Here is a 19,157-nt window from a genome sequence, read left to right as displayed (position 1 = left end):
CCCAGTCTAATGTTTTAGTAAATCAGATAATCCTAAATTATTTTAGTAAGAAACAGCTTAAAAAAAAACACATTGTACTTAACTAATTTGGAGGAGATGGTGGGATGCTGAACTAGTAATTCAGCAGGCCCAGGTGATGCTTTAGAACCTGGATGCAATGATGATGATGATTACCGTGATGATTAATAATGAAAGGATCTAGAAATGAAAAATAGTTTCATAATGATCTTTATTGAGTCTATTGTTGTGAACCTAATGAGTTTTCACTAATATCTTTTTGTTTTTAGGGAAGCAAATCTGTTCTTACCTAGTTTGACTTATGTCTGCCTTCTGAAATGGCCGAGTAGTGATTCAGTTAAACAACATTTGAGGATGCGTAATAAATGCCAGTGATGCCTGCATCCCATGAAAGGTTTTAAAAAAAAAAAATTGAGAGCAGTTGAATCAAAACTGGCTGTTCCCAAATTAGGAGGCATACAGGAGAGACTACAGGAAGTAGGTTTGGGAAAATTTATTACAAATCCAGTTCACTGAAATTAATTTTGTCAGAATTGGGAGAGTAGAGAATTGTAAAACTTTCTGGTGTGGAAGAAATCTGGGCATTATGGATCTTTTTGAAAGTGAATTTCAAATGGAAAAAAGTAAAATTGTGAGAAATGTAAGAAACTGGAAAACTATAAACTTTTCTATTCCAGTGATGGCAGAATCAAACCCATACAACGTTTTGAGAATTTGAAAGTCATTTTTGTTATTAACAGACTCTCAAGATTAGGGGCAGAAATCAAACGCAAACTTATTATAAAATTGAATGTATTAACACAATGACTTTGAACCTGAATGCATTATTTAATTTATTAAAGGATGTAAGGAGAAAACAAGGGAATGGGAAAGGAATAGATGATAATAGTGGAGGAAATCCTATCGTCACAGGTACAGAGGGTTGAATGATGTCTCTGGGATTGATATTTTCAGTTATTATATTTGCAATGACTATAGAATGAGTTAGCACAATGTCCTAAGTTTTGCAGTACAGGTAGTCCTCCAATAACACGGTAGTTGCATTCCTGTGTGACACCGTGTTCTAGAAGATCACGCAATATATGTAATAGGGCCAGTGGGGAAAAACAGGGTTGGGACAAGTGACCAAAGATATCTGTAAAATTTAAAACAAAAATAGTAGTTAGACCATGCTATCGTTTGTGTTAGGCTAAGTAAATTGTTAAATCAATTATTATTATTATTATTATTTAACCTAAATTTAACAATTTAACACTGAAATCACTGACTACAGCATTGTAGTTCTTCATGAAGCTCTTCAGAAAGCACATGAGCCGACTGACCACATGATGCTGACCCGCAAGTCCAGTTCTCCACAAGATTCTCCCCCGGTTTGAATAAAATTCCTTCTAAATATAGACTACAATTCCCCGTTTCAAGGTTTGCAGAGCTGATTGCATTCCTGTTTTAACTGAACACACAACTTGCATTTTGCAGACAGAGGATCCTGAGGCTGGGTTTTGCTGTTCAGCTAGTGCCAGGAATGGAATCGCATAATGGTGAATGGGAGTTTGCTTTCAAAAAAAAAGGACTGCAATTCACAAATCACATTACAACCAAATCACATTTAATAAACTTCCTTTATAGGAGAACTGTCAATATGTGATACTTGAGAATTTAGTTTTAAAAACCATTCAAGCCATATAAAATGAACCTTTCGCAACATATCTGTTAAACCATAACAAAATCCAATATGGCAGTTTATTTGGAAACAACTCGATGAATCAATAGAATGATGATTAAAAGCTAGCTAAGTGAGAAGAATCAAAATTTGAGCCACATAGTCAACTGAAGGAGATTTGAAGCACGAAGAATGTAATTTTGATAATATTGTAAGGACAAGAAAATATTAGATCATGTAAGTGTAGATTTGTTGAATGCATGAATGAGACAGAACAATTGTAAATCATCTGCAGGTTCTTGTTCATGTTGCACGTTGTTTTGACTTTGAAGTATATCACTATTGCTGGGTCAATAATGTGGTGGTTTCACTATACCAGCATCGTGGGTGTATACCTATACTACTAATACTTGGGGAATTCAATGGTCTAAAAGGACTTGCTACTACTATTTTCAGGGCAATTTGTGATGTCCAATTGATGCTGCATTTGGGACACTTTATAAACTAAAACCAGTCCAAAAATGTGCAAGTCGGGTGAATTGGCCATGCTAAATTGCTCATAGTGTTCAGTGTATTAGTTGGAGGGAAGTGGGTGTGGGTGGGTTGCTCTTCGGAGGGACAGTGTGGGCTTGTTGGGCCAAAGGGCCTGTTTCCACAATGTAGGGAATCTAATCTAATCCAATCCATTAAGCCTAGAGATAATCTTGCCAACACTAGCATGTAGGCTGAATGGATTACTGTTGTTGTTACATTTTAAAACAAAATGTCTGAGGTTAAATTTAATCAAATCATGCATTTGAGTCATATTGTGTTTATGGTCTTTTCTCACTACATCTGTTTTCTGCTCTCGTTAATGTGAAGCGAATCAGAATGGAAACCAGCATTGTCCATGCAACTTATTTGCCATCAATGCATCCATTATTTTTTTTACCCATAGTCCATACAGAGCAAAGGGAATACAAAAAGGATCACATCCATTATTTGCTGCTGTGAAACAACAAATCTTATGTAACAGAAAGAACCTATCATTACAGGGAAGGGGCGAAAAAGGGCTAAGTCCAGATAAAATATTTTCAAAAAATTCAAGTCAACCTCTGCATTCTTGCTGAAGAAAGTTTATCTCTGCCACATTTGGAATTAAGCCAAAGTCTGATTAAATGCTGTTAGCAACCTAAATTTGCATAAATAATAGATCAGCAAAGAAAACAAAAATTCATTGCAAAGGTATCTGTCTGATCATCTCTGTCACAGAAAATAAGGGCAGCTATGTGAATGTGTTTATCCCATCAGTGTTAATGAATTACTCTCTATTAAACTTGCTCAGTGCAAATGTGTACAAGTATCAGTGTACATACCTTTTCAAGGATGTCTGTGGTAGCATCTAATTTAAAAATTCAGGATATCAAATCTGGAATATATTTCTCCTCATCCAAAGCAGTTTATTTTTAACTCTACCAACTTAATTTAAAAAAAACTTCTGTTTTTGTTGGTTCCTAATTATTTATTTAGAATATTTTATTGAATACTGGTTGTAGTTTTGTCACCAGTGCTACAATTTTTAAAAAAATTATACTCCTATTAGTTTTTTTTCAGAAATGGGTGAGAAATTTGTTAAAATCGCAATTGAGCACAACGCCCATTGCACAAACTAAAGTATTCTGGGTATTTTGCCATTTAGAACTGCAATAGCTTCCAAAGGATGTGGAAGGGACAAGTTCTGGCGATAATTCAACACATTGAATTTTTGCTGCATCTCTCCAATTCAATCCACTGTACAGTTACAAAAAAAGCTGCTAGCCACACATGCAGTATAAATTAACTGCAATTGATCATTGTTAATTCTGCAAATCTTGTTTCTCATTCACATCCTGCCCCTCTGTCAGATCATTGAAAAACAGTTAGTTTCACATGTTGATAACACAACAGCAGTGGAGAAATTGAGAGGGGGGGGTTAAATTTTCAGGGTGTTTGACTAATATGCAGCACTGGATGAACAGAAATGTACTTCAATTAACTATGAGGAAGATCAATGTTGGTTTTTTTTTGTCTCCACTCCAAACTCTATTCTCTAGTTACCGATTCCATTCCACTCTATGGCAACACTGAGATTAAGCTGGTTTGTTCGCAACCTTGGTGTCATACTTAATCCTGAGAAGAGTTCGCAATATCACTCAGGCCATCACTACAATCGCACATTTCTACTTCTAACATCATTCAATTACGTCCCTGTCTCCGTCATCTGCTCCAATACCAATGTTTGTACCTTTGTTTCTTTTAGACTTGCCTCTTACAATGTGCTCCTGGCTGTTCCCCTACGTTCTACCATATGAATTCGAGATTATCCAAAACTCAGCTGCTGTTATCTGAACTTACAAGAAGTCTTCTTCTCCTCTGGCTCCCTGACAAGCAATATCTTTTCTTAAAAATTCTTATCCTTCTTTTCAAAACCCTTCATGGGTTATGCCCCTCTACCTTTTCAACCCCACAGCCCTCCAAGGTATTTGAACTGCTTGGTTCTAATCTCCTATGCGTTGCCAGTTTTTATCACTTTATTCTCTATGCACCTCTCTGCCTTGCTTGTCTCCTTTTAAGTCACTTGTTTAAACCTTGTCAAAGAGAAAAGTTTGAAGTTGTCTGCCCAAATTTTCCTTACGTGACTCGGTAGCATGCTTTGTTTTAAAAAGCTGCTGTGATGCATCTTGAAATGTTTATTCAGAGCACTATATTAATGTCATTTTGGTGTTTAAAACATTCAACTTAACAAGTAGTTCAAATTAAACAAATCAGCAAAACAAAATAATTATTATAGAAAGCAGAAATAATTTAAATAAAAAGGCTGTAGTATATCGGAATAATGATTGAAATGCACATTAGCAAAACTTGAACATTCAGAAGACGTGCAGTACAAATTTGACATTTGCAATATGCTGAACAATTATGGTTTGTTCCTTCCAACCATGCATTCATAAATTGTCACTGTTGGATGGAACATTAAACTTATCCAGTAGTTTAAACTAGATAATACTAACAAAACAGTGACTTATTACAGAAAGAAGCAACAATTTAAAATAAAAACTATTCTTGGCAGTAAAAATATCAACTGTCAAACTGTCAGCTGTTAAAGTGACTTTTCTGCCTTTTTCTACGCTTTCGGGAACTTGTGCAGTGCAGTCAATCTCCACTTAGGCCTGTCTGACTTTTTGTAGAGTTTTAAATTAATAAATGATGCCTACTAAGATTTGGAAGCTGTTTTCTTTTGATTTAAATTTTCAGTACATTATTTCAATTCAAATTAAACAACGTGAGTTATAAGTACAGCACAGCACACATTATAGAGTTGAGAAGAAGGGGTTTATGAACCTCGAGTTCTTTATGGATGACAATCTTGTTGAAATCTTCCAACTTGCAGAATGAATTTTTTTTATTAATACACCTAATTTTCTACCTCTGAAATTGTGAAAATCTATTACTGTAATTCAAATTAACTTACAATAAATAGATGAAAAATTGTCATTCTTTAGAAGACTTGCATGAGTCTTTTAATTGATGTTTACAGAAACTTTTTTAAGCACCAAAGCAACCTAATCCTCGGAGTTAAGTATACTTGCATGAACATGATACCAGAAATATGCTTTACATTCTGGTGATGTGCTTTCCTGAATCAATGTATGCAATGCAAGACAATGTGGGTTCCAGGGTTAGAAATACTGTCAAAGCTTAAGCTATCCCTTATGAAAAACATGATTCCTGCTCCGTACAGACTGACAGGAATTCTGTGGGACAGTTTAAAAATAACAAATTTGGAGACGAAATATGCATGTATATTCTCAGTTTATTAGCTTCATGCTTTATGGAACAGTTGGATTATCAATTTTTTTTTTAAAAATTCAGCTGTAGTTTTTTTTTGAATGATTGAGAGATTTTGCACCTATAAGATTTGAAATATTCCAGGTTTGAGCTGCCTAACTTCAACCAGAACAATCATTTTGAAATGCTGCAGAGTGCTTCAGTAGTATATGGTTGGAGGGGAAAAAGAAAAACAACATCATACATCTGATCAAGTGGTTGGAGCTAGAATGTTTGCTAGTATTGACTAGGAAAAGGATGTGCCTCTGTTGTAATGCCCTCCACCTTGCTGTCAGTTGATCAGACACATGAATATTGTTCGTGCCTTTGGAACTACATTCCAGCATATGTCCGTATCTCCAGAAATGCAGGAAAAATAGGATGCAGCAGTTTTAATTTAAAGCTAATTCCTAAATTGTGCCTCATGAACTTGTTCACTCTACTTTGCCCTTGACACATGCACAATGGAGTAAGGTGACGATATCTTCCAGTTTAAGTTTTAGATGCAGTCTTCCAGTTTTAGCTTGCTGTAGATCCATTCAAGAACCAAGATATTTCTTAATCTTTCTCACACTTCCACTAAAACGTTAAGATCTTTTAAACCAGCACTGATATGTATTAATAGCAAAAGTATTGGATAAATTTTAAAATGAATTGAGAAATGTTACATTTTGGGCTTTATGTAAACCAGTGATGTAATATTAAATATCTGCAGTTGTGTTTAATATTTTTAAAACATGTAGTATGTCTTATTGAGTTGGGTTTGTTTCCAATTCCACCAAGTAATTTTTAATTCCCTGAATGGCATTAAAATCTCAGAAGAGACATTGCATAAAATTGGTGTGCTTTTTGTTTATATCTTTCATGGAAGCATTTTTAAAAAAATTTTGAAAGGTGTGCATAGACATGGAATCCCAAATAAGCGTAATTTTGAAATCTAATATTTCATGTAATCATTTGGATTTGCGTCTCTGAAAAAGCACTAACAAAGGATTAAAGAATGAGAAATGATAGTAGAAATGTACTGTTTCCTAAAGTCATGAGTTAGCAGCTGCAACGATGCTGTAATAAGCAGATTTAATTGCACAATAGTGACCAATTAAATATAATTTGCTTAATTTTTCCTTGTAAGAATTGGATTTCCTTCTTGACCACTGCTGAAAAGACAATAGAAGCACTTGAATACTAGCACTTAAATGCCTTAAAAACAAAAATTTAACTTTTTAAGCAACATAAGATACAGTGAAAAGCACAATTCTGAATGTATTCTAACTGTATATACAATTTCAATCCTGAAGAAAACTGATTTTCTATGACTAGGAAGGTTCACTGTATTTAGTTATGCATAGTAGAACTTAGCCAAAATCTAGGAACAAGGGCACAGAAATTAAGTCCTGTTTACGTCCAATTATTGGTGTAAACAGGAACCCCAAAGCCCAGTTCTTTTGCCCTAAGAACATCTAAAAAATGTTGAACTGCAAAATTTGATCAGCCTCCTAAAGAGGTTGAGTCCATTATTCATCTAAAAGCTTGACGTTTTCTGTCATCTCACTGAAGTTGGTCTGTGATGACTGAGATTGCAGTCAAGCTTTATTTATAAAGATGATGTTTTGCTTGGTACAAGTTAATTGATTGCTGCTTTTGAAAGTGAAGTTTTATAGTCCGTGTTACTGTAGCTAGAAAATGTTGGTGTAAAGTGTGGTTTTGTGTTAAATGTTTATGGATTGTTCATTGCTGTGTATAAGAAAATAATGTAAAGTTGATTCTGTTTAAATAAAAGATTGGTTTTCCAAACCATGTATTTTGTATCTGTATTAGCATATAAAATGATTTTTTTGATTCGCCCAACTTGCAGTGTGACTGATGATTGGATAGTGTGGACAAAATAATCTGAGTTAGTCCACTCCATGACATGCTTAAAGTTCCATTTCCAGATCAAAGAACTAAACATCTAACAGTCAATATTTGAAATGAAATTCTAACTGAAATTTAACTAAGTTGAAATTTGATCCTGGGGTTAACTGCTGGACTAATTTGAGATTCAATGGATAAGCAAATTCAGTCATAGATGCCAATTTTAAATTCTAACCATGTAGAAGCTGGACAGTACAACAGCACATACTATTTTTATTTTCCATGATGTCATGAGAGGTACAGTCATTCCTTTTAGTTAAATTGGTGTCCAGAATGACTTATGCATGTTTACTCTCATCCCTAAACTCCACAGGTTGTAACATAAAATGAAAATACCTTCCCCAGATACGAAGGTAACCAATCAATATCTTATTGGCTATGTGAGGTACTAAACTAGCAGCTATGAATCAGATTTTTTTGTGAAATCAATAATTGTATTTATTGTTGGAGCAAAAATTGTTGAAAGAAGATGCAATAATTGTTACTCTCAGTAAAAAAAAATGCATGTCCAACTAAATATGCCTAAGAGATGCACACACATCAAGAAAATGGTAAAAAGGATTTCTTTGCAGAGGTTAGTTTTTTGAAAAAAAATACAGATGGGTTATTCTTGAGGGCAAAAGGATAGAGTGCAAGATATTATGGAGTCTGTATTCTGATGTTCTGGCATGAACAATGTAAATCAAAATCATGCACGTTGTCTCTCAAGCCTTGTACACAGTTCAATTAACAAATACAATCGATGTTTTGCAATGGTGATTGAAAAAACAAGAAATAAGTCTAGCCTGAACTCAAAACAGAGGTTTTCTATTCAGAAATGGAATTGATCAGCTCGACAGCTTGTTCATAGCAAAATTTCCTCCAACTCTACTTCTTCCTAACATGCACTCCTCCAGCTAACTCAGCTGGTTCTTAGCAGGTTTTCTTTTAACTGAACCAGATGAAGTGAAACGTCTCCAAGCCAATCACTGTTTAAAAACAACCCGAACATAGTCTACAGCAATGTAAGCAGTTAACACCAGTCATGTGATTACAGATCATCTTAACTGGGGGAGGAAAAAGACTTCCAGAACTTTAAAGTACTTCTTTGCGAAATACATTAATGCTCAGATAAGTTTCCTACTCCCCTTCTGAGCTCTAGTTATATTACAGATCAATCTTTCAGGAGATCCAAGTTGATGTGGAAACACGCATTTTTAAAATTTTCATGTTATAACTTGAATCTATGGATAGTGATGGTGTAGTGCTAAAATCTTTTCCAGCATGATTTCACCAGAAATCTACCACACTTACTACCTGCCATTCTCATATGTCAAAAGGGTTTGCAAATTGAAATTTAATGTGACACACAATCGTTCCTTGTCTGTCAGGTCTTAAAATGAAACTTGAACCCAGAGTTTCTGCTCAGAGGCAGGATTGCTACGTACTGCACTAGAGCTTCACTCAAACAACATAATCATAAAGTGACTTCATTAACACCTCCATTCTTGGGGAAAAAAATAAAATGTTTCACATATACCTTGTTAAATGTGGACAAAATTAAATTACTAAAGATGAAAAATATACACATTGTTCTTATTTGCTGTTTGCACATAATCTATAACAAATGTCTCTGCTGCCTTCTTTGCTACTTAGACAATTAGATTAAGGTTACGTTCTTGAAAAAGCATTAGCAATTACATTGCTTTTTCCTTGCACTGCGAACAACCTTTAAAAGATAAAATAGCAAGAGGAAGTGATGGCCTAGTGGTATTATCACTCGATTATTACTCCAGATACTCTGGTAATGTTCTGGGGACCCAGGTCTGAATCCCACCATAGCAAATGGTGGAATTTGAATTCAATTTTTTTTTGAAATATCTGGAATTAAGAGTCTCAGGATGACCATGACACTGTTGTTGATTGTCAGGGGAAAAAAAATATTGAGTTCACTAATGTCCTTGGGAAGGAAACTGCCATCCTTCCCTGGTCTGGCCTATATGCGACTTCAACCCAAAGTAATGTGTTTGACTGGCCTCTGGGAAATTGGGGGTGGGTTTTGCTAGTGGTTCCTATATCCTGTGAATGATGTAAAAAAAAACTCCAGTGAAATAGTCTGGTATTTTGGTTTTTACATTTTTTTTGACAAAGGCTAAGAGGTTACGACCATGTTTCCATGGCAGAGAATTCCACAGGACCACAATTCTGTGGGTGAAGAAATTTTCCCTCATCTCAGTCCTAAATAGCTTATCCCTTACCCTTAAACTGTGATTTCTGGGTCACTGAGAACATCCTTCCTGTGTTTACAATGTGTAGTCCTGTTAGAATTTTATCGGTTTCTATGAAACCCCATCTCATTCTTCTAAGCTCTAGCAAATATAGTCCTCAGTGATCCAGTCCCTCTTCATGTGCTAGCCCTGTCATCCCAGGAATCAGTCTGATAAATTTTCCTTGCACTCGCTCCAGAATATCCTTCCTCAGATAAAGAGTCTAAAATTGTACACAATACCCCAGGCCCTATGCGACTGCAGGAAGACATCCCTGCTCCTGTACTCAAAACCTTTCACTTTGAAAGCCAATATACTCTTTGCCATCTTCTCTATTGCTGCAACTGCATGTTTACTTTCAGTGACTGCAGTACAAGCACACCTAGGTCTTGTTACACATCCCCCTTCAACGGTCTATTGCCATTCAAATTAGAAACACAATGCCGGAGAAACTCAGCACGTCTGGCAACATCTGTGGATAAGGGGCCCAAAATGGTTCACAGTATTCCAGCTGTGGGTTTGGCTATTGCTTTGAATAGTTTTAGCAATTTTTCCACTTCATTCACTTTGAAATAATGGTCAACGTTTCAATTACCTTCCCTCTAACATGCTGAACTTGCCGCCTGTCTGCCAAGCCTGGCTATTGGGTCGATCTTGTTGCTTCAGTACCTGAGGAGTCATGAATGGTGTTGAACATTGTGTTGTTTTCAGCAAACATTCCCACTTCTGATCTAATGAAGGAAGGAAAGTTATTGGTGAAGCAGCTGAAAATGGTTGAGCTAAGGACACTATCCTGCAATCTCCACTATCTTCCTACGTACCAGGTATGACTCCAACCAACAAGAGTTTTCTCGATTCCCACTATGTCTACTTTACCAGGGTTCCTTGATGCCACAGTCAATCAGAAAGAAGTCTGCTTTCAAAGTCAGTCATTTTCACCTCACCTCTGGAATTCAGCTCTTTTGTTCATGTTTGAGTCAAAGTTGTAATGAGATCAGGAGCTAAGTGGCCCTGGCAGAATTCAAACTGAGCATCAGTGAGCAGATTATTGCTAAGTAAGTGCTGCCTGATAGCACTATTAATGACACATTTCATCAATTTACAGATATTAAAGACTAGACACAGAATATACTGATGGGTGATAATTGGCCAGGTTGGAGTTGTCCTAGTTTTTGTGCATAGGAAATACCTGGGTAATTTTCCACATTTTTGAGTAGATGCCAGTGTTATAGCTGTACTGGAACAGCTTGGCTAGAGCGTAGCATGTTTTGAGCTCTGATTTTCAGTTCTATTGCCAAAATGTTGTTAGAGTCCATGGTTTTGCAGCATCCGATGCCTACAAGTGAGTGAATTGAATTGACGGGAAGCTGACATTTGTGTTGCTGGAGACTGCTTGGAGAAATCTGAAATGGATCCACTCAGCATTTCAAGATAAAGATGCTTCAGCCCTATTTCAAGCACATGCTTCAGCCTTATCTTTTACAGTGATGTGCGAGATTCTCCCATTATTGAAGATGGGAATATTTGTGGAGCTGCCATCTCCAATGAGTTGTTTAATTATCCACCACCATTCATAACCGAATGTGGCAGGACTTAAAGAAAATAAGAACCAGGAGCAGGAGCAGGAGTAGGCAATTCAGCCCCTAGAGCCTGTCCTGCAATTTAAATACAATCAGGCCTGATCTCATTTTGATCTCAAATCCACTCTCCTGCCCACTCTCCATAACCCTTCAACCCATTACTAGTTAAAAATCTGTCAATCTTCTCCTTGAATTTATTCAAAATCCTGGAATCCAACCTACTCTAGAGCAGTGAATTCCACAGATTCATGACCCTTTGGCAGGAGAAATTTCTCCTCCTCTTTGTTTTAATTCTGCTACCCCTTATCCTAAAAGTATGTCCTAGATTTTCCTACAGGAGGAAACATCCTTTCTACATCTACTTTGTCAATTCTTTTGCATCTTATACACCTCAATTAGATCTCCTCTTTTACAGACTACAAGACTTAGATCTGAACCATTGGTTGTGTTACTAAACTCTGCCTAACACTTGCAGTTTGTACTGTTTGACAAGTAATCCTATTTTGTAGTTTCAAGAGGTTGACACCTCATTTTTAGGTGTTTCTGGTAGTACTCCTGGCATGCCCTTCTGCACTGTTCATTGAACTACGATTGATCCTCTTGCTTGACGGTAATGGGATGGAATGGTCAGTTAGGTGCAGAGAGATGCCAACAAACTGGGTTCAATTCCCACACCACCTGAGCTTACTATGAAGGACTCTCTCTCTCCTGGCCCCAGGCTGGTGACCCTCAAGTTAAATCACCACTAGTAGTCTCTCTCTGGAATGACTACAGTGATTTTACGTCTTTTAGAGGGATGATATTCTCTGACTAGAATGCAGTATGAGATTTTTTTGTGAGCTAAATTGCTCATAAAACATGTTATTTTTGTAATTTCGGGTACTAGTTGCCTCCTAATAGTAATCTTAAGTGCATAATGGATAAGTGGATAATTAAACAACTCATTGGAGATGGCAGCTCCACAAATATTCCCATCTTCAATAATGGGAGAATCTCGCACATCACTGTAAAAGATAAGGCTGAAGCATCTTTATCTTGAAATGCTGAGTGGATCCATTTAGTTTTTTATCAGAATAAACGTAGCGAAACTTGAAATCGTGTTTTGTGAATCCTCTAGTTGGCCACTGGGAATGAAATATTTTTTAAACAATCCTTCTCTGGTTGTAACAGGATACAGTTGAGGTATTATTTAAAATATGAGTGCCACGTTAGAGGATGCCGTCACTTTGTTTAATCGGAACTGTTTCAATTATTAGAAATCGCATCAGTTCATCTATTATTGAATTTATTTTTTTCCCTCACAACTAACTCAACCAAGCGCTAGAGGGCCCATATCAAACGAAGCTGTTTAACAATTCAGTCTGTACTTAAGTTACAGCATTCGGTCCAATTTATCTGCTTTGGGAAAACAAATCGTTACAAAATTATCTGCTAGCGTTGAAGCAGGAACTAATAACAAGGTGGTGAGTAATACTTTGTGAAGGGAAAGTCACGGAGGGGGGATCTCAAAACTTGTTTTAATTGCTTACGATATTTATTATCTACCCAGGGTAAACGTTGTATTCAAAGCGAAAAAAAAGTGCAATTACAGCAATTGTAACTTAATGCTTATCCCCACCCTTCCTTCAGATAGTACCGTTAGAAAGACGTGTGAAACCAGAAGAGGGGAAGCCACAATGAAGAGTGTCATTATGGTGTTGTACCTTTTCTACTTGTTTCAGATAGAGGGGTTTGAAGGTAAGGTTAATTTCCCCGTTTATATTTGATTAAATGAAGGACGCAGCATTTAACTAGATTTTAAAAAAGCCTCTGATGCAGAACCAGGACGGAAAACATTACTGGCTCGAATGAAATACCAGTGGTGAAAGATGTATTGTGGTGTCATTGGCCAACTTGGGGAACAAAACATAAAATTGTGTTTGACCCAGTGTATTAACTGTTGGCTACAGAACTGCTTAAAATGTTGCTTGTTTTGTGCATAGAATCCTGACAGTGTGGAAGCAGGCCATTCAGCCCATCAACTCCACACTGACCCTCCGAATAGCATCCCACCTCTCCACCCCTGCATTGGCCAATCCACCTAACCCTCACATCTTTGCACTGTGAGAGGAAACTGGAGAACTTGGAGGAAACCCACACAGGCACAGGGAGAATGCACAAATCCATAAAGGTCGCTGGTGCTGTGAGACAGCAATGCTTACCACTGAGCCACCGTGCTGCTCTGTCCAAATTTATTTAATTAAACAAATTCTGTTTTTCTATTTCTGTAACCCTTTAAAAAAAGTTTTACCAGTTAGTACATATATATTGTTTCTCCGAAGTCTTCCTTTCAAATATATGATTTCACATTTCTCTGCATTAAATTTCGGTTGCCATGTCAGTAGTCTGTGCCTTCCTAAAGTTTATTTTCCTCATGTTCCTAGTTTTGGTATCATCATATTCTCTATACCCAAGTTCCTGTCATTAATATATTTCAAAAGTAGCAGATGTCCTTGAAGTTAATCCCTGATTACTTCCCTTCAGTCGAGAAAAAGTTTTCATCTTATGTATGACTCCATGTACAGTCTGTTCTGCTATAACACATGTGTCTTTAATGCCATTGAAGAATTCAGACCATTATTTGTAGAACATGAACTTTCCTTACCTGTATTGGCTATAATATGATTCTGGCCCCATTAGTTTAAATGGCATAACTATTGCACAATTTTTTTATAACGTGAGATTGCACAAGAATGGGACTATTCCATTATATCAGAACCAAATGTATTCTGTCTCTGACTCAACTTCATATCCATGTTGCATCTGCTGCTTTTGAATGTCATTGACTTTCATTTTGATAACAAATATATTACATAACACTTTATCAAATACGTTTTGAACATCATGTACACAGCATCTGCTGCACTACCTACATCCATCCTCTTTGTTATCTTCGAAGACGCAAGTTGGATGAGGCCCATTAGTTCTTTGAAGAGTCTGAGGACTGTGACAGTACTGAGTCCCTGTTGTAGCTTGCCTGAATGAACATTGTGTGCTCATTTGTACTACAAGAAATTATACCAAGTGTGGAAAAAGCTAACAATTGAGAAGATTGTGATAGATGGAATTGGTGAAACAGAAAACTTGGAAGAATGTGACTGTTAAATTTGATGGATATATGAATTGTTGAGCTAAATGGAACTGAGTAGCAATAATGAAAATTAGAGTAGGTAATGTTATAAAGGTTTGGTTGTGTAAATATTTATTTAAGAGGAAGAGAAAGGTATTCATAGTAGTTGAGGAAGAAAATGGTTGAAGATGTAGAACGCACACTGTTCTACAGTACTGGGGACAAGAGAATTAGAACTTAGTAACAGTGCCAACTTCTTCCAGGTAATATTGGGCAGAAAATTATGGTGTCAAACTACTTGCTCTACCACCCCCCCCCCCCCAAAAAAAGAATAGTTAGTGGCCAACTGGTTAGCTGATTAGAAGCCCACCCCACAGCTATTATTCACCACAGATGGGCAAAATAAGCTCCAAGTGGGACATTCCCTCTCTGTCTGGAATGGAATCCAATCCCTGAGAGCTGTTGACAGCCAAATCTGGCACCCAGAACAGCAGAAGCAAGAGCTAGAGCTCCCTACTGCGTGCTGTTGAGATTGCTTGCAGCCCCATGCAGGAGAACCAATTAATCCTGGATCCAGGTAGGTCTGAGCTTTGGGCTGAGGAATATTTGGAAAATAAGGGAGAAGGGTCAAGAGGCGATTGGAGTGAGGGTTTGAAAGAATCTGTGGGTCTGAAGGAAGCATGTTTCCTACCTTCTAAAGAGAGTGTCCCAATGGACAAATTCCCTCCAACTGTAGGACTGCCCCCACACCTAGTTTATGCACTTTATAAAGAATTATGAATCTCATTTCTATCTGACTGCCCCAGCCAACCATGTTATGATGTGGGCATTATAATGTTGGGGTCAATTGATCTCTTAAAAATCTCATTTGATCGTTAATAATTTATTTACATAGATGGTTAGCCTCCTAGCTTTTAGCATCTATACTCTGTTATGAGGGGGAGCTTAGGAGTATGTGGCAAGATGGTAAGCTAATCACTTCACTGTACTGCATGTCTTGTCCCACCCAGGGCTGGGGCATGTAATATCCAGAGTGATGAATTTCAAAGTGTCTTCCTCACACTGCACTTGGAACTCTGTTGGTCTGTTGTCAATGTCCTTCAGTTCTGCTGAGTACAGAGAATGATCAAAACGTAAAATGGGCTCTCAGATAGGCAACAGGAGAAGTCTTTGGATTTATTTAAGAACAAAGTAAATGGTGCTTTGGGAGAACGTAGAGATTTTCTGGTTGGATGAACTCACTGAATGGGCTTTTCTTACTCAGTATTTCATGATCTGGAGCTCAATATTTAGCAGAAAACATCAAGATCAGCTATTTCCCCTCCAGTATGAGAAAACATTTTGCAGAATTCTTCCCAAACATTCTGCTTACATCTGTTGCAATATTTTGCTGTCTATCAACAGCACAGTATTGCTGCTTTATGATGATGTTTTAAACAATTGTGCTGAAGCTTTTCTTTCAAGGTTGGGTAGTGTTGGTGCTCCAGGTTCAACCTTTTCTCACCCAAACTTTGTCTCAATATACGTATAATTCATAAAAACATCCAGAAGTCAAATAATTTCTTCAGAATTCAAACAAACATTGAAACTATGATTCTACTCTGATCCCTCAATTCCAAAAGTCAGGAAAACAATTATATTTATATTCCTCACCTAAAACTCTGAGTTTACATTCTTGTCCTTGGGTTTTATCAATGTTCATAAGTTAAAATTAATTAGTTAAGCAAAATAATACTTTGGTTAATTTTTTACAAACCTGTGGACTTATAAATTTGTTCTTCTGAGGATAATTATTTTAATGACAACAGAACAAGCAATTTTAGACCAAAGATAATTTATCTATTTTAGCACGGAGAAAGGCACACATTTGAAACACCATTCTTCATCAAGTCCATTCCTTCAGATTTAGATACTTCGTAATATTACAAAAAGAAAGTGAATAAATATGTATGCATATTTTTACTACATGTGTATTTAATGCTTTAAACATTTCTCTTGATATATAATGTTATTTATGTTTTACATCTTACTTTGCTATTAAATATTCTAGGCTTCAACATCAAAAATGTGCATCTGGACAAATGTATCCGTGCAAATAATGAGAAGAATAGAATATCTCTCACTGAATGCAACCCAGATTCTGAGCAGCAGCAATGGAGATGGGATTCTCACCTAAACTCCATAGTCAGTCTTAAAACTGAGCAGTGTCTGACTGTTCACAAGGCTAACGAATTTGGAACAGTGAAACTGGAACCATGTGCCAGTGGTCAACTTCAGGCGTGGATATGTAGCAAACGGGGTCATTTAACTCTTGAAGGTTTCAGCTTGCATCTCAGCATAAAGCATGGGACGAACAAAGTTCACATCTCACATGAAAAAGGCAAATTAAGCAAGTGGCGAACTTTAAAAGATCAAATCATCTGTAAAGAGGCTAATAACCATATTTGGCAACATGAAGGTACTTCAAAAATTTTGGTTTTGCATCTGTTTTTGGTGTTAACTAAGGTTTAGGTATTAGCAGTAATATAGAAAACCATCCCTTCACTTCTATTGCATGTGCAAATTAAATATTTGATTTTCAGCAAACTGAGGAACTGCGACTTAACTACCAGACATTATGGTATACTTTCTCCACAGATGCTTCCAGACCTGCTGAATATTTCTAGTATTTTATACTTTTAATTTCAGATTTCCAGCATCTGCCTTATTTTGCTTCAGAATTATGACATTTTATTTTTCTAGATTAAAATCAATACCTTAAATATAATACTTATACTCAATTAAGTATTTTAATTCTTTTAATCAATACATTAAAAGAATTTTAACCAAGTATAAAAACAATTTCTTTTGTACTTTGTGGAGCAATTGTGTTATCAATTTTAACATCATTTGGAAAATTTCTGGGGAATATTTATTAATAACAAAATATTTATAAATTGAAGATTCCTTGACAAAAGGGACTACAGATCAGCTAAGACACATGTTAGTGTCACTGAGTCATACCGCACAGAAACAGACCCTTCGACTCAACTCATCCACGCAAATCAGGTTTCCTAAACTAATCTAGTCCCGTTTGCGTGCATTAGGCCCATATCTCTCTCAACCTTTCCAATTCATGTACCTGTCTAAATGTCTTTTCATTGTTGTAATTGTTCTCACCTCTACCACTTCCTCTGTCAGCTCATTCCATATAAGAGTAAAAAATGAGATCTGCAGATGCTGGAGATCACAGCTGCAAATGTGTTGCTGGTCAAAGCACAGCAGGCCAGGCAGCATCTCAGGAATAGAGAATTCGACGTTTCGAGCATAAGCCCTTCATCAGGAATAAGAGAGAGAGAGCCAAGCAGGCTAAGATAAAAGGTAGGGAGGAGGGACTAGGGGGAGGGGCGATGGAGGTGGGATAGGTGGAAGGAGGTCAAGGTGAGGGTGATAGGCCGGAGTGGGGTGGGGGCGGAGAGGTCAGGAAGAGGATTGCAGGTTAGGAGGGCGGTGCTGAGTTGAGGGAACCGACTGAGACAAGGTGGGGGGAGGGGAAATGAGGAAACTGGAGAAATCTGAATTCATACCTTGTGGTTGGAGGGTTCCCAGGCGGAAGATGAGGCGGTCCTCCTCCAGCCGTCGTGTAGTTGTGTTCTGCCGGTGGAGGAGTCCAAGGACCTGCATGTCCTCGGTGGAGTGGGAGGGGGAGTTAAAGTGTTGAGCCACGGGGTGATTGGGTTGGTTGGTTCGGGCGGCCCGGAGGTGTTCTCTGAAGCGTTCCGCAAGTAAGCGGCCTGTCTCCCCAATATAGAGGAGGCCACATCGGGTGCAGCGGATGCAATAGATGATGTGTGTGGAGGTACAGGTGAACTTGTGGCGGATATGGAAGGATCCCTTGGGGCCTTGGAGGGACGTGAGTGTGGAGGTGTGGGCGCAAGTTTTACATTTCCTGCGGTTGCAGGGGAAGGTGCCGGGGGTGGAGGTTGGGTTGGTGGGGGGTGTGGATCTGACGAGGGAGTCACGAAGGGAGTGGTCCTTGCGGAAGGCTGATAGGGGAGGGGAGGGAAATATATCCTTGGTGGTGGGGTCCGTTTGGAGGTGGCGGAAATGGCGGCGGATGATACGTTGTATGCGGAGGTTGGTGGGGTGGTAGGTGAGAACCAGTGGGGTTCTGTCTTGGTGGCGGTTGGAGGAGCGGGGCTCAAGGGCGGAGGAGCGGGAAGTGGAGGAGATGCGGTGGAGGGCATCGTCGATCACGTCTGGGGGGAATCTGCGGTCCTTGAAGAAGGAGGCCATCTGGGCTGTGCGGTGTTGGAATTGGTCCTCCTGGGAGCAGATGCGGCGGAGACGAAGGAATTGGGAATATGGAATGGCGTTTTTACAGGGGGCAGGGTGGGAGGAGGTGTAGTCCAGGTAGCTGTGGGAGTCAGTCGGTTTATAATAGATGTCTGTGTTGAGTCGGTCGCCCGAGATAGAAATGGAAAGGTCTAGGAAGGGGAGGGAGGAGTCTGAGACAGTCCAGGTGAATTTCAGGTCGGGATGGAAGGTGTTAGTAAAGTTGATGAACTGTTCAACCTCCTCGTGGGAGCACGAGCCAGCGCCGATACAGTCATCGATGTAGCGGAGGAAAAGGTGGGGGGTGGTGCCAGTGTAGTTGCGGAAGATGGACTGTTCCACATATCCTACGAAGAGGCAGGCATAGCTGGGGCCCATGCGGGTGCCCATGGCAACTCCTTTAGTTTGGAGGAAGTGGGAGGAAACTCCTTTAGTTTGGAGGAAGTGGGAGGAAACTCCTTTAGTTTGGA

This window comes from Hemiscyllium ocellatum, chromosome 1 (assembly GCF_020745735.1).
Source record: "Hemiscyllium ocellatum isolate sHemOce1 chromosome 1, sHemOce1.pat.X.cur, whole genome shotgun sequence".
NCBI classification, from domain to species: domain Eukaryota; kingdom Metazoa; phylum Chordata; class Chondrichthyes; order Orectolobiformes; family Hemiscylliidae; genus Hemiscyllium; species Hemiscyllium ocellatum.
This window is presented reverse-complemented; position numbering follows the sequence as displayed.